We start from the raw sequence: 26,043 nt of genomic DNA, 5'->3' as shown, positions 1-26,043 counted from the left end.
ACCTTTTTTCAGCCTTTATTATTCTCTTCTGGAAATTGATTTCATTTATTTGACATTGTTTCATATCTTTAAGATTCTTATGACACATTGCTCGTTTTATATTTTTCTGGTGGGGCTTCACGCTTGTCACAAACACTCCTTTTCCTTACCCAGAACTGCTGCTAGAACTGCTGAGATAGGAGGGATAGAGAGCACTAGATTTACCAGTTCTTTAATAACTATCCTTCTTATTTAATTACTACTTCATTAGGAAAGTACTTCCCTGCCAGATCAAAATTAATGTTTCCCACTTCTTTTTGTAAAAGTTTCATTATTAACCTAATATCAGCCTTTTGAAAAGATATGTATTCTGAAAAGCTATCCATTAAAAGATATGTATTCCATGTATTCTTCATTGCACAGGGGAGAAAAGCACGGTTCAGTGGTTAGGACACTCCTTGCACTATTCTTGTCCTTGTACTACTGCTGACTTCTTCAATATCTATGGGTAATCCACTTAGTCTCTCTCCGCCTCAGTTTGTCATCTGTGGGAATCTTTGAAGAACTGCCCAGCCTATGTGAGAAAATGATCCATAACAAAAGTGAGACCATACAAATACTTCCAAAAGAGGGAGATGCTAACATGAAAAATTTCAAATCCAACAGTGCTATAAAATACACCCACTACCGTCTCCCCAGATCTGTGGGACCTGTTGCACATCACCGGCATTGCAAACAGTCCAGTGAACTAGACAAAGCATTTCTAGCAAAAGGAGATAACCTTTACTTGTCCCTTCACTCTCAGCATGAGCAGTGACTGAGCTAAAGGTGATGGCTTGGTGATGGCAGGGCTTTGGAGAAGGCAGCAGCAAGAGCACGTTTGTGAATTTACTGCGGTATGTTTGTCACATCGAAGATACAAAGCACATCCTTCACAAAGTACCTGCCCCGACATATCTGTCAGCTTTTAAATATGCTGGCACCTTGACTTGCTCTTGAAAAAGTTTTGTAATCTTAAATAATTTCCCTTGTAAGTCATTACTGATGAGCTCCCCAAAGAGGCTGCGAGTGGAGGGTGCAGGCAGCAGAAGCAGAGCTCCCCGGACGTCCGAGGAGGGGAGGACGGTCTGGGCTCTGCTGGGGGCCCCCAGCGCTCCTCCTGATCAGCCCCATGCTGTCAGGTGTTATCTGGCACTTCGACAAACAAGAATGAAAACTTCTGAAAAGCAACCAGGGTCAGATGCTGAGCTGGTACAAAGCAGCATCCCTCCCCTGAGTTCGGCAGAGCCACCTCCGTTTACACCAGCTGAGGATCTGGCTCCTTGTATTTCATCTAGCTTGAATATCAGCGAGCACAAAGTTTGTATTCTTAATCCATAATCACAGACAATCACCAGCCAAATTGTTTTGATATTTAAACTTGTTTACAGTCCCCAGGCTATTAGTTGTGATGACACATTAAGAGATAAGAGAGCTTTAATTTTCTGAGGATAGTTCCACCCTCTGGGGATAAGAAACACACAGCGGAAACTTGTTTTGATTAGCAAACTGAAGAGGGCATAGAAATCATACAAAGCGGAGTGTGAGTTCAGATGCTGCTGGAGCTGACACCTTCCCTTATCTCACAAAGTGCTCCAATTACCAAGCAGGGAGGAGAGGCTCCTCGAGGATTTAACCCCACTTGACCAAGACAGCCAAATGGAGCTTTGTTCTTTTCCTCCTCACGAGTTTGTAACCTCATTTTCCTCCAAGGGCAGACTTGGGAAGGCTGGGTGCTCAGCAAAAGTCCTGGACAGCCCCCGGGCAGGACGCTGAGCAGGGCTGTGAAGTGGACACTGCACTGCTGCTAGTGGCCTGTGGGAGGAAGGCAAAGTTAGCACACATATTTGTGCTTGTTAGCAGTCCTTTTCCTAAGGATTCCATTGGCTTATTCTCACTTCTGTGATGACTTTGTATCCGCTCCCGACCCTTGTGCCATTTTGCCTGGCTAAGTCCTCTCCTAAGCTCCACTGACTCGCCATGTTGCCAGCTATCAGTCAAGATCCTGCTCAGAGAAACACTGGGGGGTACACGACACACATTTGCATTTATTTTTAGAGTTGGATTTCAGGGAACAGAAAGGCACAATGTAAATGCAAGATGAGGCCAAGAGAAGCTCTGGGGCCATAAGAAGCTTCACTAAAAGCTCATTCAGACACAGCAGCTTGCACAGGCAGCGTGCAGGATTTATGAACAGCAGGTGAATTGAAATGGAATGAGCAGAAACTAATATAGGGTAGAAATCCGAAAACCTGAGAAAAGTGAAGACCTGCCATAAGAGAAGAGAGAGCAGGGACAAGGAAAGGTGCCCAGGGAGAGGTCTTTCATTAGACGACAAAGATCAGAAAGAGCAGGAATGTGAGCCAGGTTCAATAACACTCCCCAGCAGTGAGAAGAGAGACCGGTGCCTAAAGCGAAGAGATGTCTCAGCGGACAGAGGACACAAGCACTTATGTAGTCCTCAAGCAGGAAAATAAACCCACGTCAGGCTGCTGCTACGCTGACAGGTTTAAGTCAGTGGGAAATACATGCTATTTATAGCACTACAGCCAGCATATTTCCAGAGGTCTCGGCAATGTGAGACCTCCTCTAGAATAAAGGGAAGCACTCAGCAGCAAAGAGGTTATTCTGAGAGGGCAGAATTCAAATAAGAAATGCGTTACAGGGCTCATCCTGCTCCCCACCATGGGTCTGATCCAGTTTCTTCTGGCAGCTGTTTTTGACCCCCAGGCAACTCAGGACTCAGAGGAGGCAAAGGACTTGCAGCCAGTTTGATAGTTTTACCTTCCTTCTCCTCATTTATGTCGCTGGAACCACACACAACCCTGAAATGCTCAGGATACCTAAGCTCTATTATAAAGAGACCAAATATTTTGAATGCAAGTATCCTTATCTTAGAAACAAAGCTATGATCCGTAGCAGAATAATGATCCTTAAATACCAGGCTGTTACTACAGGGTCTCCTTCACCTGCCTCCATGCAGGCAGTGCTATCCACAGACTCACTAACAGCCTTTGGCTCCTCCACCTACAGCAAAGTCTCCCATGTCAGGATTCATAAGGCTTCACAAGTCCTAGTTTGTGAAAGAAACAAACCTGACTGAAATGAGGTAAGTCACCCTTTAACACATAGCTGTCTCCCCTTTGATACGAGATGCACTATGAAGAATGAATTGTTATTGATCAAAATTAACGGTCCATTTAAAACACAACTGGAAGCATTTACGATTAGAAGTCCAAATTTCTCAAATCCAGAAATGATTAATTTTCTGGCTGGGTCCAAAGAGTGGTGAAATTTCAGTATAATTCTGGTTGGTTTAGACTGGCCTATTTTGTGTTCACAATCCATTTTCCTGATACACAGCACTCTGCTTGGTTGCTTGGTGCTAATGCTCAGAAGCAGAAGTGTTTGACTCTCAGCTGGTACTGCAGCACACATTTGCCATTTTCCTCCTTTTAAATACTCGGTATTTCTTTTCAGACCTTTTGTGTCGAAAGAGTATTTCCTCCCTCCCACTATTCCCGAGCTTAACTCTTCATACCATCTATCAGCAAGAAGAGAGGAAGAATAACAGGGTCTATGTTTATTTTGTTCGCATGAATCCCTCTGCAATGTGTGCAAACGGACTGGTTCTAAAAAAAATACTGACTGCTTGTGCTCCATTTTCAGGCAATTTACTGCTCTGCTGCAACAAACGGCTAGTGCTGAAAGGTGAAAGTTGCATATTGTGGACACAGTGACAGGAAACAGATCTCTTAGGCTCCCTCTTCATATAGTGTCTGCTGAGCCCCGTCCTGCAGAGCCTGAGGGGCTCCTGTCCCAGAAGGAGCAGCTGCACTGGAGAAGGAGAAGAGGGAACAATCAGCCCTGCACAGGTCTTTTCATGTCTCACCACTGCTCCTTTCCCATCAGTGGGGAAGGCACAGAAAGAGCTAGTCGTAGTGGAGATTTCCCAGAACTGCCTTATTAGATGTCCAGTAAAGGCCAAAGGCACTGCGGTATTAGTAGGCATAAAAGCAGCCAAAGGGAGCCAGACCACAGTCCAGCTGACCAGGTGTCCCCTTGCCATTAGCTGATGCCAAAGGTGCACAGCCTGACTGTAGTAATGCTTACCCCACCGTACCTAACCAGAGTCCAGAAATCTGCAGCTCAGGGACTCCTTCTGCCAGAGGAAGCATCTTTGGGTTTAATGACCCTTCATAGGTTTGCTTTCTCTAAATTTGTCTAATTGCTGCTTGAACTCATGTTATTCTTTTTTTCTATACAGTGTCCTCTAGCAATGAGCTCAAAAGGTAATTATGGGACATCTGAAAAAGTAACCACCTGTTTTTTGAACCTGTTACTTCTTTCCTCATTATGTAATTTGGAAAAGAGTGACTAATCAGCCTTTATTCTGCAAGCCACCTAGAATACTCTAAGTCTCTCTCTCACCATATCCCTGTAGTCATCTTTCTTCAAGACTGAAAAATCCCAGTCTGTCTAGTTGTTTCCTTGTACAGAAGCCATTCAATGCTCTTGGTTATTTTTCTTGCCTTTCTCTCTGCTTTTTGTAGTTATGCGAGGGGGTTTTGAAGCAACAAAGGACAAAACCTTTCTGGGCTTCTGGTATTAATGTGGAGCCTGTGCACCAAAGATCTGTTGTCCTTACTCCAAAGATTTTATAATTTATACATACCAAGGTTGGTAGAAGGGACACTTTTCATTCAAAGAAAAAAAAAAAAAAAGGCTAACATCTCTCCCTCCCACCCCCCAGAAATTACGACAGAATAAAGATTTGAAGTCAGAGTTCTCTCTCTTAGTCCTTTGCCCATCTTTCCTGAGCTTAAAAAAGCAGAACAACAAAAAACTCTACAGTGAGCACACCTGAGTGCTGCCACATTCAGATTAAAAAAAGAACCACAACTGTTAAAAGCCTTAAAAATTGCATTTTTGCCCAGATAAAAGTAGCATTAGCTGAAATAGCTATGTGAAAGGATAAGATGTTAAAGTATCTCTTTCCACCATTTCAGATCTCAGCACCCCATTTTCTATTTCAAGGACATCTCCAGGGTTCTCTTTTAGGAACAAAAATACATTGAAGCCCTGTAACAGGAAAAAATACAATACCCAAGTCTTAGAGAAAGACAGGTCTCCATTATCTGCCAGAAGGCACATAACCTCTGTCATAAGCAATTTGAAGATCTGTCCTCACCACTGCATGTTGGAATGGAAACTGAGCTGTTTCAGAAGACATTGAAGAAATATTAAGAGATGGAAAAGTGACACAAATTTGTGTTAATTTTTTGCTATATAATATCTCTAAATTCAGCCAAGGCCAGAAGATAATTGGGCCTGTAATGGATCAAACTACCTTTACCTCAGATGTGACCTCTCCTCACAAAATAAATGCGCACCAGAAGAGCATCCAGAAGCCTGAGGGATATAACACTAGAGCTTCTGTAGAAATGAACTATTAGTTTGTGGGTACAACAACAATCTAGAAAGTCTAAAATTTTCACTTTTCCTTCCAACTATATCTTTACCCCCCATATTAATTACAGCTACATGAAGGGACACTGCAAATAATTCTAGCCAACTGACACTTTCTGATTTAGGAAAGTTGTGTTCAGGGTTTTTTATAATTTGTTAAAATTATATCTACTTTGTCTGAAATTATACATGCCAGCCATTTGTCTCAGGGAAAATATTTTCTGGGGAAGAAAAATCATTCAGTTTTGTTGTTTATAGGAATGATGCTTGGAAACCAATTATTGTTTTACCCATATAAAAACCTGGCAACCTTCTCTGTGACATACTCAAGTATCTTCACTTTTGAAGCAAGAACTGCATTCTCAATTTTATTGTAGCTGAGATGGCTTGATGTAAGTGCTGAAGAAGGTCTTGTGCATCTGAAAATATGTTTAAGTGATCAGTTTTGCAAAAGAAATTACCTCTCTTGTAGGTTTTTTTCCTGTTTAATTACTCTCTTAGCTCAAAGCATCTTTGCAGCACTTCAACAGGTTGAAATGATATTGATGATTGCCAATATGAAAATTTGAATAGCAAAAGGTTTTCAGTTTGCTTTTAAAAAAGAAATACTTTGTTTGGGTGGGTTTTTTGTAATTCATTTGCAAAGACCAGCCAAAAATGCCACAATTAAAGGTGATCCAGGATGAATTCAACCTCCTTGTGTTCATATGTTACCAGATAGGCTTTAGCTAAGCACTGTTTTTCCACCAAATTCCAGCTTCAATCAGAGCACGGTGCATTTGCCATAGAACAGGAGAGAAAAAAGCTTTTGCTTATAGGATTCTTCAATTTTTTTTGCAGAATTTAAAAGGTTGCAGGAGAGTCTGAGAAGAAGAGCAGCAGTCTTGTCTGCAGGCGTGAGATTTTGCCCTGGAGAATGGGACAACTCATTCACACTGCGCTTTTCAAAGCTGCTCCCCTGTTTTGTATTTCTGGGAGCCTGCCTTGGGCCTGGAGCCTTGAATATCTGAAAGTGGTGAGTACTGGCCATTGTAGTGGAAGCCAATGGGAGCTGCAGTATGTGCTGCCAGGTCCTCTAAAAAAATTACATCGGGCACCCACAGTTATGGATACTTGTAATGTTACTCTTTTTTGCCTGAGGTTACCAGCTGTACTAGGGAGCAGTGATACCCAGAATTGCTATTAAAGTTCTGTAAATGGAAATAAGTCAGTGTTTGCACATTGCAAGGACCTGCATGGTGGAACACCCTGGAATGCCCCAGCGGGAAATAATTTTACCTTCACAGCAGAGTCTGAGCTATGCATTGAACAGTGAAAAGAAAATCAAGTATTGAACTCACAAACTGTGTCATCTATTATGTGCACCAAGCGAGACTCAGATCCTGGGCAAAAATAGTCTGTGACTGATGCACCCGTGCAAGGTGGCAAATTAATGGAGCAGAGGCAATTTTAGTTGCAGCATTTCTTAGCTTCAAGTGCTGAGCTGTGCAACCTTGATAATGTTCTTTTCACATGCTGTTTTGTGTGTAATTATTACCTATATCAGCCCAAATTTAAAAATAGAGCGCTTCCCTATTGAATGCCTCTTTCAGGACACAGTTGCAGCTGACTCTTAAAGGTGCCAATAACCTGCAACTCACGCTGAAGGCTACTGGCACTGTCACAGCAGCACCATCCAAGCTCTGCAACTGTCAAAGCCTCTTTCAAAGTCCTGGGATGAACACTTCAAAATGGAGGCAGCTGAAAATCCCTTGCTGCTTTTAAAATATTAGACCAAATAAGATAAAATAACAGACAATTTGAGGAAGAAGCTAGTTTCTAAAACAAAGTTATCAAAGTAGGATAACACTCCAGGCAACCAACTCCCACACCTTTTATCATCATCATTAGTCATTTATATTGCAGCAGCATGCGGCAACCCCTGCTGACGTCTGGGCTAGAAACCAGACACAGATAGCGAGAACGATACCTAGCCCAAGCAGCTTACAAAATTACAACAGTATGAAGTATGGGAAGGGGAGGGGGGAAGAACAGAAGGTTGAAGTGAGTTGCTGAAGGTCAATTTGCACGAACCCGGCACAGCCAGGAGAGCCAGGCCCTCGATCCACAGGAGCAGCTGCCCCTCTGGCTTGTGCTCAGAGCAAGCACGGCATGGGGGAGAGGCAGCAGCTCCACTTCTGCAGGTCCCACGCTCCTGGGGAAACAAGCTGCTTGTATGGGGAGTAGAACATTTGGGAAAACATGAGTGTGAGGTGACACATCTCCTCTTCAGGGCTCAGGGTAGAGCTCTGTGGCACAGCAGAGAAGTGAGATTTGGGAGTGAAAAGGTCATGATTAACTCACCAAATGCATTGGCAAGGCCATCAGGATGGGCAGTGAGGAAAGGAGTATGGGAAGAACTGGATTTCCTAACCCCTGTGCACTGGTGCATTGCTATAACAAGTGCTTGCTGTTGGGAGTTGTGGATATCACGGAGTCACGGGGATCTCTGGGGATCACCTGGTCCAGCCCCCCTGCTCAAACAATGCCACCTACGTCCAGTTGCCCAGGACCACATCCAGAAAGCTTTTCAATATCTCCAAGGATGGAGACTCCACAACCTCTCTGTGCAACCTGTTCCAGTGCTCGCTCACCCTCCCAGTGACATGCTTCCTGACGTTCAGAGATTTCTGTTGTTCAGCCAAGGATGTCACCTTGCATAGGGAGGAGAGCCATTTAGATTCATTTTTTGTCCTATAGCTTATTCCTATTCTCTTTAAAAAGATACAAATGATGTGGCTACAGATCTGGAGAGATTATTTGTTTATGTCTTCCAACTCTGTACAGGATGCCTAACAACCCACGTTCTTTCTCTGTCTGCAGTGATTACTGTACTATATAAGGAACTGTGCTGGTTTCGGCTGGGATAGAGTTAGTTTTCTTCATAGTAGCTAGCATGGGGCCATGTTTTGGATTTGTGCTGAAAACAGTGTTGGTAATACAGAGATGTTTTTGTTACTGCTGAGCAGTTCTTGCATAGAGTCAGGGCCTTTTCTGCTCCTCACACCACCCCACCAGCGAGTAGGCTGGGGGTGCACAAGAAGTTGGGAGGGGACACAGCTGGGACAGCTGACCCCAACTGACCACAGGGGTATTCCAGACCATATGACGTCATGCTCAGCATATAAAGCTGGGGAAAGAAGAAGGAAGGGGGGGACGTTTGGAGTGATGGCGTTTTTCTTCCCAAGTAAGCATTACCCATGTTGGAGCCCTGCTTTCCTGGAGAAAAACAGGGAACAGAACACTTGCCTGCCCATGGGAGGTAGCAAATGAATTCCATGTTTTGCTTTGCTCATGTGTGGGCTTTTGCTTTCTCTATTAAACTGTCTTTATCTCAACCCACGAGTTTTCTCACTTTTACTCTTCTGATTCTCTCCCCCATCCCTCCAGGGGGGGAGTGAGTGAGTGGCTGTGGGGTGCCTAATTGCCGGCTGGGGTTAAACCACGACAAGAACATACTTTGATAGCTAATGTAATGCAACATACACATCATGTTGCCTCAAGGTCATGGTAAATTGTATCTGTTTATATGATGCGTCTTGACATACTCTAATGTAGTGCCAGTAATTTAAAACAACACCCATATAAAATGTGAATAAGACCAAAAACATAGCCACAAACCTGAAAATATTTCACTGCTTTCTTATATTAAGGGTATTCAGTAGCATACTGGTAATTCTTCTTAAGGATTTAGGGAGAGGAATATATATTTTGCTACATTTTTCTTCAGTGGACACCAAGCCAAATTCCACTCACAAAACCTTGAGTAAAATTACTGTTAAAAGGAAAGCTAATCTGGATTTATGCCCCCAGAACAGAGAGCTAAATTTAACCCTGATTTTCTTTTAACATAAAATGGATTCTTTAAAAATATTGCTTGCAATTAAAAGGGTGCTAATAATAAATAAAATATCCATAGTACCTGAATTATGCAAAATTGGTCACTGGAAATGATTGTGTGTAAGTCCCAGAGTCCTTATGACACAGAGGAAGAGCACCAAGTCCCACTGAACTGATGTGATAAGTAAAATGAATAGCAACATGCCTAGAAACAGTAGGTTGGTAATGTTTCTTTCAACTTAATTTTCAAAACAAAGTGATTATCTGTTATGAATTGTTGCCCAACATATTCTGCATGTTCACACAAATGTGTTTTCTATTCTAGCAGCTGCTACACCATCCCTATAGGACTGAGGCTTTCTCAGTTAAGATACTTTGCTCACATTTGTGAAGTATCCATTTGGCTCTACGTGTATTTTTAAAGCCAAATGGTCCTCTAGGGAGATGTTTATCTATTTCTTCCCCTTTCATGCTGTAAGGCACCATCAAGGAGTGCTGGGGGAGGTGACTGGGAGAATTGAGCATACCAGTAAAAAAAAAAGGCTTGTGGTCATGGACCATCTAAAACCCAAGGAAGATAGCAGCCCTGCAGTGGAACAATGTTCTTCAGGCTCTAGTGAGAGAAAGGACTCTTCTCACGAAGCAAAATTGGGAAATGAACACTAGTCATAGAAGAGATATTCAGGTATTGCCAGTTCATGACATGTAAGGAAATTCTAGTAGACAGAAAAAAATTGAAGATCCTGCATGAGTTTCATACCTGGGATTTATTAAAAAAAAAAAAAAAAAAGGCACTTTGGCCAAACTTCTCCAAAGGCCATTTGAGGGTTAACTAATACTAAGTATTAGTTCTGGTTAACCCGAAAATTCTGACTGAAATCAGTCATACTCTAAGAAAACTTCTGGATTTGCTTTACTATGTAGGAAAGAACTGGAAGGCTGCTCGATGGGCAAAACTCAGTTCTGGTTCAATTCTGGACTGAGAAATTACACCTTCTAATGAATACTCACAGACTCTGGTAAACATAATCAACCTATTCAATGATACCATAGCATTCCTACATATTATGATTTCAGAACCTACCTGTAATGTAAATTAAACAGGCAGTTGTACTGATTAACGTTAGACGTGAAAGGAATAAGACTACGCGATTGAAAAATTGAATGTGCAAAATGCTTTAAAATATAGTGTCACTCTACCACCCATCCAAAAAACCTGAGGCAGAGCAAGATGAAAAACTTTATCTAAATTCATGAAGCTGCTCACTGAAGCTCTAGAGAACCGAACTCTTTTTCTTGTTTTCCAGATCAGCACTCTATCCTTTGGACAACATTATCTCTCTGCGCCATCCGGTTTAAACTGATGAAGCTCAGCTTCAGTTTATACTGGTTGAAGTCTTGCAGCATAAGCTTTTTAACAATTCACTTTGCAGCACCAACAATTTAATTCAGCTTAACAGAAATATAGAAATAGAAACAGTAAAAGGTCTTTTGACCTTTTCTGTTGGCTACAGTCAAAACCATGCAACAAAAAGTGCAGAGAGGAAATGTAGGACATACGCTCAAGCTGATGAAAAAAATGTTTGGGCATGTAACACAGTACACTGAAGAAAACATTCAAGAACAATTCATCCTGCTGAAAATATTATTCCCATAAGGCTACAAGGGTCAGTGTCAGATTATGCACTGTACAAGTGCCAGCCATAGAAGACGACCCACCCACAGGCCCTACAATCTTGGGCAGGAGGTCACTAAACACTAGCAATTGATCTATGGCTCTAGAGACTCCAAGGAGGAGCACAGAAAACCCAAATAAAATGTGCAGATTTCCCTTTTTTTGTGCTATTTTACATACTAAGGAAGATTAATAAAGCATTAATCATGACACCATCCTGTCAATTCAGTGTTAATCAATGCGAATGATGAATAAACATAAATTAACACAACTCAGAAAAACACCCTTAAACTAAATTCCTCTCCATTTCCCCCTGATACAGAAGCAACCTTCCAAAGATTTCTCTTTCTTTGAAGTAATTTTTCTCCAAAGACTTCCCAGCTGCTTAACTGCATTCACACAAGCCTGCCTAACTTCAGAACTCAAGCTAAGCCCTATTTCGCTTATCCTATCAGTCCTTAGCTTCTCTCAAACATCAGTGACCCAGGTAACATATCCAACCCTTGTTCTCCTCACAGGGTTGGGACTTTGTGTCACCCTCTGAACCACTCTTTTTTACGCTGAAGCTGGAAGTCATGTTGTGCATACCACAGGCCCAACGAGGGACATCCCTTTGTTCCTCAGTGACTTTTCTGTTGAGTTTGGCATGGGCATTGCCTCAGTCAGACCACAGACCTGGCTCTGCATCTCCGGAAGCCTTTCAAGTTGCAATCTGACATTTGAACCATACTTTTCAATTCCTTAGATCTCCAGATGCCAAGCACACTCCAATAATTCATGTAGAAACTCTGCACAGTGACTGGTGACTGAAATGCAGCCAGCTCTCAAGTGAAGCACAGGCATTTACAAACCAGATAGCCATGCCAAATGGTCCAGAGGAGAGGAAGGGACGAAGAGTTTTTTCTGAAGAGAAAGCGTACGGCAAATTTATATAGGGAAATGTCTTATTCCATGAATCAAAAGACGTAACCTTTCTTTGCCAAAAACCAGGGAGCCTGAAAGCTCATAACTCTACATTAGTACAGCAGTTATATTAGCTTTTCCGTATTTTAAAAACCCAAGACAAAAGTTTAATGCTTCTGACTTTGCTTTTTGAATAGAAAGTGAGAGTTACACTAGACAAACTCCAATTTAAAATCTCAGCGGGGCTGACAGCTGTGTTGAAGAAGAAAGCTTTTTCACAGTACAAGCTTGTGGGTTGATTTTAATAATGGACATTTTCTTTCCATAGATCCAATATTTATATTCTTTTTGTTATTTGAAAACTTGTCTGGGGACACATAAAACTGCCTGCATCATAATTACACTTGCCTACATTTCACGCCTATAATCAGACCAGGACCTATGGCAGCAGCCATAGGAAAACTGGAAAAATCTATTCTGCATGGGTTAGTAAGAGAGACTCCAGTTATTTTTCCAAAAGGATAATCTATTTCATGGCGAAAAAATTAGTTCTGTCCAGTTTTCAGGAAGCTAAGGTTTGGCCAGGAGCATTTTTTGGCTTATTTCTGAAAGGAAACACTCAGAGGATTCCTGAGTACGTCATCCCAAGCTCATGACTCTCTCTCTTCCAGTTCCTCCCAATTCCTTCTTCCTTTTTCCAGTTCTTTCTCCAGTGGAGCTTGCTTCGAGAGTGCAAGCCAAAGCAGGAGCTGCTCGCAAGCAGGGAGTGGTTGCAGGTAGCTTGCAGAGCAAAACAGCGTTGCTGCGGCTCACTGTGCTCAGGGGGGAACGGAGGACGGATGTAGGCTGGTGGAGTCCTTCTGAGTGAAAGCTTAGGGTTGTACAACTCATAGCTACATTTAAACCTCCACAAATAATCCAAGAATCAGGCTTTTTATAGAAACCCACTGGCGGTGTTTTACTTTGAACACTGCTGCTTCTTGGACTACAAATGTCAAAAGCGTATCTATAGTGATGCGCTGCTGCAGGCTGGCCTTGGGAAACCCTTCATAAAAATCTGTCAGTGAGGCTGGGTAACTTCCCTCCTCTGACGAAGTCATCCATTCTGGTCACAGCTACGCTTTCTGCACTCTCCCTGGGGCTAAGGTAAACATTACTGAGGAGAAAATGTGCATGACTTACAAATGCACAGCACTTCACCACATGCAGGTATTTGCAAATTAAGAACAGAATAGATTTCTCATAGATACCTGCATGTACACCGTGCTCTACCAGCATGACGACTGTGCCACGCTCTGCACACTTCACAACCAGTTAAGAACAAACTCTTCCACGCCGCACTTGCAACAACATTTTTGCTGTAGGCTGTTGCCTATCACAGGAAGGATGGCTGAGTGGCCAGAGCACCAGGTGGGGACTGGGGCGTTAGGGCCTCTGGGGTCCCGGGAGGCACCTCTGCGAGCATGGGGACACCCTTTGCAGTTGGGAAGTTGTTCAGCGTGAACAATCCTGGCTCTGAGAAACTGCGTCTCCATCCTCCCCGCTCATTATCACTCTCTTCCCAGGTATGCGTTGCTGGGAAAATGCTGTGCCGAGCTACCAAACATTTCATTAAAGCACACGATTCCCACCTTGTCAAAGCACTGTATGGGCTGCTTCTCCCTCACTGTTGCCAGGTGGTAGTTGCTAACCAGGAAAACAGGGACTTGCAAAAATGACTGCTCTTCATACATGGAACATTGCCCTCTCTCAAGAGCTGTAATCCCCCTGTTAGCACAAGTCTCTATTGCCCTCCTTCTGTTTTCTCATTCCTGACTTCTTGTAAATGCTAAGTTTGGGGGGGGCTGTGTCATTTTGCTGTCAAAACTGTAAACACTAGAATATTACTAGGCATCTCAGCAAAGGAAGATTTACAGATGTTTGGTCTTCATTATTTTGTTATAATCTTACACCTTTTTTTTTTTTTTTAACAGCACAGTAAACAAGGAATTTAAAAGCCCCCAAACATGGCTCATAAATTCCTCCTGTTCCAACTTGCAGCCATTTATAACTGACATCAGCTATGTCTCTGCTGCAGTTACAGGACTGCTGCACACACAACCGTGCCCGAGGTAGCTCCAACATAGCCAAGTGGGAGCAGAAGTCTCCAAGAAAGTGCAAGGGCCTGCATGCCCCATGAGGAGCAGCTACCTGAAAGCACAGCCACAGTCCTGCTACATCCATCAGATGCACCCTGAAGCCCACACCCTACCAGCTTTCCTCTGCCCATTACTTAATCCAGCTAGACCAATGCCAGCTGGGTACATTTATACAGGCTGTTTAGTACGAGTGAAAATAAACACCCTAAATGGAGATATGCAGTCATTTTATGAGGAGTAAGAAGAAATCTGTTCCTGTAAACCATTTTCATGGAGTTTTGTGGCTGACAAACAGGCTGGCTGAGTGAAACTAACCAAGACGTGTGCTAAATCTCAGAGGTACGCAGTTGCAGAGCAGCTCTGCTAGTACCAGTGGAGATCTGTGTGCAAAGGCGTTGTGCAGAGACACAGAGATATGCCCTGAACATTTGCTGAAGTACCCTGAGTATGTAGCAGATAAATGTTTGAAGCAGAAAAAGAACGGAAAGAAAGTTTCAGGTAAAGAAACAAAGTGCAAAGCCACAGTCTGTTCTTATTTTCTACCACAGCAATTGTACCAGTGGTGGTGATGAAACCAGCGAGCAGTGTGATCCAGCTGTGGAAGAAATCAGTGGCACAATTCTCACTGACTCCACCAGGTACTGGATTAGGCTTTGAAAGCAAAAGTTGCCCAGAAAGCACTAGTAGCAGGAACAAAAAATACTTTTTCATAACTTAGTCACCCAAATTGCTAGCATATGTATTGACCCCAGATCCTTGTTAGTCCCTGAAAATGACCCACATAGTAAGTTATCAGCTCCAGTAGCCTCAAAAGAAGAGGACCATGTGACAATGAAGATTCACAGAAAGTCCCTTTCTTTTGGCTGTCCTATTCTCATTTAGTAATAGCTTGTACTGAGAGCAGCCCCTGCCTCAAGCAGCAGCATAGCTTTCTAGCTTAGGTGTTTAAGGAAAAGTATAGCTACACCACCAGACACATCAGCAAACACAGTGGCAAATGATCTTCACTACAAAAAGCATTAAAGATAATGAAAGTATTAATCATTCATATAAAAAATCAACATAAAAATCTATATGTAATGCTGATAACTGGGACCAGATATGTGGTAAAGCAGCCAGTGAAACTAGTTATTCACTTTTGTTGTTCTGTGTGCTTGCAGAGTTAGTTATGGAAGTTGCATTCACTTGGAATTTAATTCCCTACAAGAGCCTGTTTCTCCTACTGTTTGTACAGTATCTACCACTCTCAGGCCCTGATCTCAATAACTGATAATAGCTGCAATCTATGTGATAAGCACAGGACAAAAATGAACCCAGATTTCAAGCACACCCTTGTCTTAGGTAGGAGTCACATTCTTAGAGGGGCTCGTGCTGAGCCTCGCAGCCATTCCGAGCACCTGCAGCTCCCTTGGGTGCAGCGGGGCCAAATCCTGCCAACGGTTCACAGAATCAGCTTCTGCTGCTGCCTCTTGCCCACAGCCAAGCAGAGCATCGAGCTCTGATTGGCCTCCTTGCTTTCCATGTGTCCTTCAGGACCTGAATTGCACATGTGCTATAATAGATCCAAGAGGTTTCCTTTGAGCTTATGGTCCTGCACAAGCATAAATCGATGCATTTATTGTATTCTGGGTGATGTGAAAAAGCATCAGCCTTCCGTATTTGTGCTGTATCACCCAATCCGTAAGCTAGAAGAAGTAGGGCCAAATCCCAAGAGGGTTAAGCCAGTCAAGCTACATCAGTGAACACCGTTTGAAAGCATAGACGTTTTTTGGTGTATATCTTAAACTGTCAGAAGGAGCAGCCAGTGAGCAATGAAGTACTTGACCTGTCAGCATGATACAGATCATTTACATAGCTTTTTACAAACATTAACAGATTAATCCTCACCTTGGGACACACAAGCAAGGTTCAGTAGCCCTGACAAACAGACCTGGAAGCTGATTCACACAGTGGTTGTAACCTGATTTCCAGGAGAAACCAGCATCTTTATGTTTTATAAAAGCAGAGAAGGGAATAGGACTTCATACCTCCAGACCAGGAGAAAAAGAAGTGTGAAGCAGTTAGCAGCTTTAGCCCAGCCACTTGTTTCTGTGGGGAACTGGGGCTATTGGGACTTTCTTAAGTGCTGATTTCCTGGCTCCTCTTCAATTCACACCAGCTGTGACAATCCCAAGTAGGAAGGTAGTTCTCAACCCAGCACAGAGGACACAGGCACGTTCGCATGCAAAGCACTGTATTTCACACCCAAAGTGTAAAGCAAACCAAGCAGCCGAAGTGGAAAAGTCCTACCTGGTTGCAATTTCCTTACCCAAACAGCTATCCAGAGCATCTCAGCTCATTGCATTTCCATGGGATCTGTTTCTAAAAGCAGCAGCAGCCACATACTAACACATGGGTGAAAGTTGAATCCTGTGCACAAGGCTTGGGCTTTGCATTGAGGAACAGGGAGCATCTGTGATGGATACAGCCCACAAGGTCATGCTGACAGAGCTCATAGACTGAGAGAGAGAGAGACATGGCTGTGGCCTGTAAAGCCATGCTGGCCGTTTTGTTTTAATTACCTGGGAGACATCCTTTGTGCACACACCATTTACGCAGCTGAGGGGTCTGTTCTTAGCAGCAGCATCAAGGACTGAGGAGTTGTCCATAAGCCACAGGGGACTGGGAGCTGAGGTCCCTGGAGAGGCAGGACAGGGAGTGAACTCACAGCTGTGTCTCTCTGCAGGAGGGGTATGCATGTATGCACCGAAGGGGTGAGAGGCTCAGTTCATACGTGCATACAATGGACAGGTGTACCCAGATAACACTGTCATGGGAGTTAGCAATGTGTGTCCACACGGACTGGGATAGACACAAAAAAGGTCAAGGGAAGATGCAGGCATCTGCTAGAAATGTGTGGCCAAGGAGGACATGCCACCGGATTCTTAAGGTACATAGTAATTAATGTGTTGTAACTTGGTAAAAACTTCTGGGATTTGTCCCTAAAAAACTGATGTCATGAAGGTCTCCTCTGTTTTATGAAGGAAATTGCTAATTGATCCTGCCTGTTTGCATCATATTCACACTGCACTACTCCTGTGCTTAACCTGCAGGGATCCATGCGTGACCTGACTTCTGCAGGGAAGTACTGCACCTCCATGTGAGGCTCCAGAGAAGGGCTGTGGGTAGGAACAGGTTGTGAGGTAGGGAACACTAGTGTTTCTGTCGTTAAAATCCCTGTGATGCCCATTTGGTGTGCCTTCTTCATGTACTCATAAATCTACTGAAAGCCAGGTGAGAGATCACAAATGAATCTGGAGACAGATTCAGCAAAACTGTTGCAGGATTCTCCCTGTAACATTAGGCATGGTCAACTTTTTTTTTTTTTTTTTTCCCCCCAAAGGAATATAAGGCTTTAGTGATGCTTTTGATCTATCTCCTCTTGTGAGACATTGCAGATGTGACTAGTGGTCTTTTCCTAGCTTACTAAAATTTGGTGAGGAGGACTGGAATTATTTTGTGGTGAGCATGAATGGATGGAGCAAATGCTCTGTGGGGCTTTCTGCATTAAACATCCATTGCATGGTTTTCAGGGTGGGGACAACAACTAGACCCAAACATACCAGTGATCCCTTACAATTCCATTACAAAGCACAGAAACAGATGCAGAATTTGAGGGATAACAATTAGGAGCAGAAGTAACAGACCAACCCTTCCTCAGTCAGCTCTGATGTGATATTAAAGTGATAGTAAAACCATATTACAAGGTACATCACATTGCACACTCAAGATGTTCTCAGTGACATGACACATCGAAACACTCTGAGCATTGCATGAAGTCATGTCAAAGATGATGTTCCCTTCGTACTGAGTTAACAATATCTGAGAGTGGCTCCAAAGGAGCAGATACAATGTAGATTGTGACACATTTCCACAGCAGTGTTTTGAGAAAGCATCCAGCTGTGCCAAGCTCCAGAGCATTTTGATGCAAAGTAAAGCATTTGCTATGGAATGAAAACACAGGAACCCAAAGCAAATGGATATGACATCAGTGAAACAGATGATTCTTCCTAAGGAAAGCTTTGTTTTCTAGCTTTTTTTAATACAGATGGAGAACAAGTACTATGTTCAGCAGCACAGAAACAATACTATCCTTAGGGCCATTGTGGTCATCCATTAAGATCCACTTTCAAGAATGCTTTAAAAGCCCTTCCAAAATCCTACCGTCTCCTGCTAAATATTTTGTACTGCTTTTATATTCAATGAAAAGTTACATTTGCTGTGAATACCTGAACAAAAACCTTTCAACCAGTTTTTGGCTTGGGCACAAAGTGAAAAAGAAATTCCAACAACACACAAGTCACAGGTCTTAATAAACAGTCTTGCCATGTTGCTTTCTCATCCAAAAAGTTAAATGGTTTTGTTTTCAAGCACCAGACTTGCCTTCCTTAAAGGAAAGTTTCTGGTACTCTTAACATAGTAACATTTCACTTTACAGACAGTATTGCTAGGTTTTGGGATGTGTCAAATTAAAGTCCTAATTTTTCTCATCAAATATATCACAGTTTCACATGGAGGAGAAAGTGATGCTTTTCAATATCTAAAGACATATGCATAAAATGGCAAGTCCTAAATTTTCAGAAGTCAGAAGTTAAGAATATGTACTGCATTAATATCCTCATTAAATGGGTAACAAACCATTAAGGCATGATTATATTCACAAGCACCACATTGTTTCCTACTCACACCACTCTTTTCTGTCTAGCTTGGTTAAAAACTGGAACAGGCATTCCTCCACTCTGTTTTATCATAAAGAGATGTACCAGACATCCTTTACCCTTTTTGCAATCTCTTATTTCGTCAAAGCTTACTGATCTCTTTGGCTCATCAACTTTTCTCCTGGCCTTTTGTTTCTGAGGCTCTTACCATGAATGAAATTCTTTATTTATGTTCGTGGACTTCAGTGGTTCTCCAATGTTTCTTACCCAACTAAAAACCACCTTACCTGTCAAAGTTCAATAATTACCATACTATATCATTAGATTTACTTTTCTGATCTATTAATGTTATAGAAAATATACAAATATTACAAACCCCATGCTCAGATCCTCAAAGGTATTTGAATCCTTCAGCCCCCCAATTTAAAAAAAACTAGGGGCCGTATGATAAATTAAGGTCTTAAACACCAGCGTGTGTTTGAACTTAAACACTTTTATGTATTCTAATATCAAAGTGTCCACGGAAAAATTGCTAGCTTGCTGGAAAAGCCTTTCAGAACCTCTTTTACGATATTTACAGATACCATTAGGTCTAGTTTAGGATGGAGGGCTGAGGTAGGCTGGGGACAACCCTGTGCACCATCACTGCTGATGAAAATAGAGTGCAGGTGATCCTCCTGGCTGCCCTGAGCTCTGTGCATTGGAGAACAGGATTTTGAAGCAAGTTATGTAATTGCTCGCTCTGGTGGAGTATGTGTTGACTAAGGCATTCCTTTCTAACCCTTTTCAATTGTACACCAGTAAGAAGTTCATGTCAGATAAAATAAGAGTACTTGATGCAGTAGGGTGCATTTTAAGTTCTCTTCTTAACATTTCTCAAGAATAAAACACAAGTGAAATAAGGTTTCCAGTGGAAGTACTGCTTTTAATCAGACTTTCATACTCTTCTACATTAATAAGTCATTGGGTAATTGGGTAAGTTCGGTACCTGTCAGCATCCAGAAGTATGTCACAGCTGGAGCTGTATCAGTAGACCAGAGTGAGGCAGATACTCCTTAAGCTTCTGGGATATTCTGCTGCAGAACTCATTCCAAAACTCTGGCACACTTGCAAAAAGCTTTTTTTCCTTCTCGACATGTACAAAATTTTCCTGGGTTTGTATTAAGATGCCAAGGCAGATTTTTTTCCCCAACTTCAGATGTAATTTTAGCAGCTAAGTACTTTTTGTACAAATCATCTTTTTCTTTTTCATAAAGAGGATAAAAAGCTGAAAGAATTACCTTGAGCAGAGTAGGCATACCAGGGTTAATAAGAATCACTGTTAGGTACCATATTCCCTGTGTCATCTTTTTACCCACAGGTGCTGGATTCATAATGACCTGTGTGAACTCTAGATAGCAAATCATCAGTCTTTTTATCTTGTAACTGGATTTTTTTTCTGCGTTGAAATTTGATTCATTTACATACCTCCACAGCTGTCCTTAAACCCTGACAGCATTAAGAGATACACATGTACATCCCCCAGAACCTGTATGGAATGCTTAGGATATTTCTATTTAGTAATTTTCTGTTTAATCTAGGAAATACTTCCCCTGTGTAGTAAAGCAATTACATAATTAATGGTTACATTCACAGAGAATGGCTTGGGAGCGAAAAAAGAATTTTTAGGACAACTGTGTCAGATCAGAAAGGAAGTACGCCTCAATAATTCCCTTTCATATATGATACTTCAACTAGTATTAACTTAAAAGTCCAAATGCAAGTCATTAAACAAAAAAATGAACAAAATGAAGAGCAACCTTGCAGGGACAGTGATGAACTGAGAATAAGGACATTTGGGTTCAATTCCGAACTCTTCCCTTGCCAGTATAGCTTTGGGCAGTTTCTTTGTTCCTCAGTTCCTTATCTATTTAATAAGGATATTAATACTCAATTAATTCTACTTCTTGCCTGCATGCCTTTTGAAGGCCTCTTGAAGGTTTTTGTAGTAGAAACTACTTCTTCTGGTATCCGTAAAACTCTCAGCAAAATGGAGGCCCGCTTTTTGTTGAAGGCACAAGAAGAATTAAAGGAGGGAATCGCAATGAAAACTTATGTCTACCATGGACCTGGTAAGAACTGCTGTTCAGTATCAGTAATATAGGGCTCTATAACATCTAATGCTAAAGATGGCCCTTCAGAGAGTTTCTAATTAAAGAACTGACCTGTAAGAGCCAATAAATATTGGGACAGCTATAATCGATCTAGTTAAAAAATATACAACAAAACATTTCCCTGTCAAAAAAAAAAAAAAAAAAAAGTTTTGCAAATTTTCACTGAGAAAAACAGATAAACAGGTATCAGTACAATTACTTGTAACAAATGAAAGTCTGATTAAAAATGTTAAAAAGACGTGTCATTTTGAAATCAGTATTTCCATACATACAGATTTTCAGAGCTTTACATTTTTAAAAATATTACACCCTTTCAATTTTTTATCCTGGTTTATGAAAAACACAGATGCTGATCTACCAAAATTTCTTGTCAGATAAATATTCTTTCTGTGGCTATTTATGTTTAAACAACAAAAGTTTAAGACTCGTTTGGTTTTGCTTTAGGGGTTTTTGTGGGCCTTTCAAAAATCAGGTTTTTGCTAGATCTTGAATCAGGACAGCTCAAGGCATTCCAAGTACAGGAACTGCTTATGTGTTGTATTATTAAAGCACATTTTTCTTGACTAGAAATAGTTGCTGCAAGTGTGGAAAGTATTTCCACTGTTCAGTATAACTTTCCTTATAATGCAGATGGTTCGAGCTCTAATTCACATAGTTTATCTAAAGAAACAGTTCAATGGACTGAAATGAAATACATGTTTTTTCAGCATCAGACCTTCACTGAATAATATCTTAAAAGAAAAGGAAATTACTAATTTTACTTGCTTTAGAATTGAGACAGAGAACCAAATACAGCTGTTGTGCAAATGTTTAAAATAAATGATTAAAAATGTCACTAAAGAAAGAGTTCTAAGTCACAGTAAATCATTGACAGAAATATCTGCTTAAGACGACAAACATCCTGTATCATGCAAAACCTTCTCTCTCAAAATCACACACTCTAGAAAATAATCTACTATTCTTGCTATGTATATGTTGCTATCATAGCGATAAAAAAAACAAATGAACCTATTGCTGCATTACTGTACTGGATACATTTTAAATGTTGCTATGCTTTCTTTTTTCTAATATTTTTCTTTCTTCCATAATGCGCAAAAAAAATTCCAATGCACTGTATTCTGAAAAGGAACTGTTCTTTACAAATTACAATGAAGGAAATATTTCTTGTTATGTGATATATAACCTGATAATACAGACATTTATAAGCATGCAAAATTGCACAGGGAAAGAAAATCTGGATGATTTTATGCTTCCTATTTCAATATATATCTGTATTCTGTAGGAAGTTTACTATAACTATGACTTCATATTGTGTTTCTATACCCTAAAGATAAATATGTTCCTGAATCAAAGAGCTAAACATCATGTATTAACTAAAATATGAAAATATTTAATGTAGCGGAAAGTTTGGTAAGTAACCTTGAACCTAATAATAGTGAGTACTTTTATAAGATCAGTGATAACTTAAAGGATTTTTTTTTTTTATGAGTTACCAGAAGAACTGGCAATACCTAGTAGCAATGTTAATACTGTCACAAAAATAAATAAGGCAATGAATGATTCCAATAAGAATACACTTCTCGGATGTGGAGACCACTAATAAAAGTAAACTTTTGCATACTCTGATAATTCTTCCCTAACAATGTATCTGTACAGTTGCCTGATCTTTAAGAATGTAATTAACCTATTTTTCTTGTCCTAATTACAAGGCAAAAGGATTCACGTGGGTAAAAGGAAAAATGATTTTGTTTAGAAGGGAAATACAAATTATGCCCGAAGCCTAATAAATCTGTTGCCATGACAATCAAAGAGCCTGGTCTTATAAAACCTTCAATAATTTATTCACATGAGTAGCTCTTACTCATACAGTTGTCCCATTGATTGAAATAGAACTGCTGATGTGAGGAGAGATTTGCAACGGGAAACCTGAGTTGAGGATGCAGTCCTTGTTCACATAAAAGAGCTGAGGGGACTACTTCCACAAGTAAGAGCTTCTTTCAACAGTGAAGACTGGAAAATGACATTTATGGGTTGTTTTGTCCTTCATCAGTTTTCCTTATTGGTTGTTCTAGTAGTCACACTTCTTAGATGGTAAAATACACAAAAAAATCTACTTCAATGCACATGTATACATATTTTGAACCTTTACTCGTAAAACCAAGGCTGGTTCCTCTGAACCCTACTGAAAAATTGTCACACCACAGGAATGTTTGTATCGTCTCTGTTTCCTCCTACTGCAGTGATTTGAAAAAGCTGCATTGCCAATCTCTCTCTAAAAACTGTCTTATGGAGTCCTTCATCATACAAGGAGGAGGTGTATTGGAAACTACCACAAAATTCCATCTTTTGAATAGTATTCAAGCTCTGGTTCTTGTTCATGAGTCCTGGTGTGGCCTGGCCTGGCCTTTTTGCTTTGGCTTTTTGCATCCCTATCACCCTCACCACCTGCTGCCAGGAAACCGTCACCTCCATATCCAGCTGGACAGCCCCAGACAACCGCCACAAACTCTCTCCTGGTCCATTTCTAACCCCATCAAAAGGAGTGAGATTTGCAAGGGATTACCCTTAGAGCAGGGGCAGGCCCTTACCACAGTTTGCTCCTCAAGAGGCACTCAACTTTCCCTCTTCCAAACTCAGTGATCAACCAGAATGCACAAGAAAATATATATATTTCACATCCCCACTCTTTCATCTTTTAGTTCTACCCTAATTTCTGAAACAGAGGTCCAAGTAAACGAGGCTTTCTGGAAAACTAACCTTCCATCTCAGTATACTCACTATGTAATTACTGATCTGCTTGGCAATTTCCTGATAATGACCCTAAATTTTGTTAAGTCAGGTAGTTAGTTAATAACATCATCTTGCACTTCCCTAGCACCTTTCATCCAGGAAGATGAAAACACATTACAGTTATTAATGAAAAATACCCCACAACATCCACTGAAGCCATTTATAATAATTCTCAATATCCCACTAATACATGACAAAAATTACATGACATGAGAATATCTCGTACTGGGTTTGCTTATTTTATGACTTAGGTTATCAAGAGTAACATTGTTGTAATTCACAGTGGTCATTTTTTGGCTTTCTGGCATGTATAAAGGATCTGCCTCCCCCTGTATCTAAAACACAGCATCCAAGTCTGCATTTGATATTTATTCACCATGTGAAATAAAATAAAGTGAATCTTTCGTACCTGCAGATCTTGCAGACATTCAAAACCCTTCTGTATCTTTTATTTACTCAGATAATACTTTTTCAGGACTATTCTTACATTAATACAGGATTTCTTTTACTTTCTATTTTTGCCTTCTATTGGTCAGTGCATGACTGAGGTGCAGGGAAGATATAGCACCATGACCCCAGAGAGACAGACAGAGTGAGAGAAAGAGGAGGCAGGAGGAGGGGAATGGAGGGAGGGGGAAAAGAGAGAGAAATGTCAAAACAAATTCTTAAGCATCCTCTTTAGTGTGGAAATATGCACAATACAGCTACTGGTGTTCCAGTCCAAGTGCAAATGACAGCACAGGTGTGCACAAACCCACACACGCACATACACACTGTCACAAAGCAAGGGAGAAAGACAGAGATGATCTTACAAAGCTGCTGCAGTAATCAGGACACTTGCTCCTGGAAACAACCATACAAACAAACATTCTTTTGTTAGCTTTCTACATTTTTTCAATTTTCATTTGATGATTGCTATTATTTTTACCTCTCACCATAACAGAAATATGGTTATTATTAAAAGGAAGGAAAAAGGCCTTACCATGCAGTGCATCAGGAAGAGATGAGAAGCACAGAGCATGCTGCAGAGATTAAGCTCAGCATGGCATTCAGATATCCTTTGGAATTGAAGAAAATTGTCCAACCCATTCTTCCTAACAAAGCGGACAAGTTTTCTCTAGGCTTGAATTTTTCACCAGAAGTCAGATCCTTACAGTGCATTATATGTTCTTCTTCAGGAGATATATTTCCTCCAGTTAAGTTTCAGCTCCGCAATGCCATTTCCAATCAGCTCTAAGAAGTTCTTCATTCCCAGATTCGTGGTGTCATCAGAGGGACTCCAAAGAAAATCAAAGAAAGAAAGAAAGAAAGAAAATAATACCTTACCGAAGCCCTGAAATTGCTATGCCGAAAAGAAAAAGAAAAAAACCCAACCATCCCTCATTTACTCTATTATCTGTGTGTTTCACAGCAATCAGTATCAGCTCTTTGGTCTCATATATGCAGTGTTGATTACTTGTAACAAAGGAAGAGGCAAAAACTTTCCCAATTCACACATGATGCATTTTCATTACTGCTGCTCAACGGTGCACTACCAGACAACCCTTCTCATCCTGAGGAATCTCTAAAACCATCTGACAGAAACATCAGCTGTCCCTTTCCCTTCCCAAAGAATGTGAATTTCTAGAAAAGCGTTGGAGAAAGCTTGACAAATAACCCCAAAATACGAATTAGATCTAAAAGCAAAACCCTCGAAGCAGGAGAGTTCTTGAGCAAGGAGATACCTTGCCCGAAGGATTTGTGGACACACGCGCTAAGTCATCATAGGGAAGGAGAAGGGGATAAAGACCAGTAGCCAACGGTGGGTTCGGAGAGGGTGGGGTGGCCCCGAATGGGTGCCAGGCGGGAGTGGGATCCTGAGGCACCCTCAGCCTCCTGCCTTCTCGCTGACAGCAGCTCGGGCTTCCCCTGCACTTTCTGCAAAGCATATTAATTGATTCTGGTTGCTGAGCAACTAACTCTGGGGAGCCACATCCACAGCTCCGGCACAGCCTCGGCAGCAGCAGCAGGGAGAGGGGACGGTCTCCCCCACCGCCCTCCTCCTCCCGGGGCTCACTCACCCTCCCTCCCCAGGGTCGCCCCGGCTGCCCCGCAGGGAAGCTTTGCGAGGAAAAGGAAAAAGCCCCCATTCATGCAGCAGGGCGAGGAGGTGGGTCGCTCCCCCCAGCCTGCGCGGCACTGGCAGGACTCGGGCGAGCAGCCCTCCTTCGCGCGGAGAGCACCGCTGAAGCCCCACGGGGCATCCTCCGCTCCGCGTGGGGTGCCTGCGCCAGGGGGGCTGGTGCAGCCATGGGAAACCCACCGAGGCATGGAGAGAGGTA

The 26,043-nt window shown here is 41.7% G+C and overlaps 1 long non-coding RNA gene across 1 annotated transcript in view; it reads right to left on the bottom strand.

Annotated features, from left to right (window-relative positions):
* The window catches only part of LOC104841898, a 30,468-nt gene extending 5,465 nt beyond the window's left edge, over positions 1-25,003 (bottom strand). The window contains exon 1 of the long non-coding RNA XR_775414.1: positions 24,705-25,003. This is a non-coding gene — a long non-coding RNA (uncharacterized LOC104841898). The remainder of the gene's footprint in view (positions 1-24,704) is intronic.
* Between the last annotated feature and the right edge of the window lie 1,040 nt (positions 25,004-26,043).

Source organism: Haliaeetus leucocephalus, unplaced genomic scaffold (genome assembly GCF_000737465.1).
Source record: "Haliaeetus leucocephalus isolate CR32 unplaced genomic scaffold, Haliaeetus_leucocephalus-4.0 Scaffold932, whole genome shotgun sequence".
NCBI classification, from domain to species: domain Eukaryota; kingdom Metazoa; phylum Chordata; class Aves; order Accipitriformes; family Accipitridae; genus Haliaeetus; species Haliaeetus leucocephalus.
The sequence above is the reverse complement of the archived record's forward strand: the minus strand, read 5'-3'. Positions and strand labels throughout refer to the sequence as shown.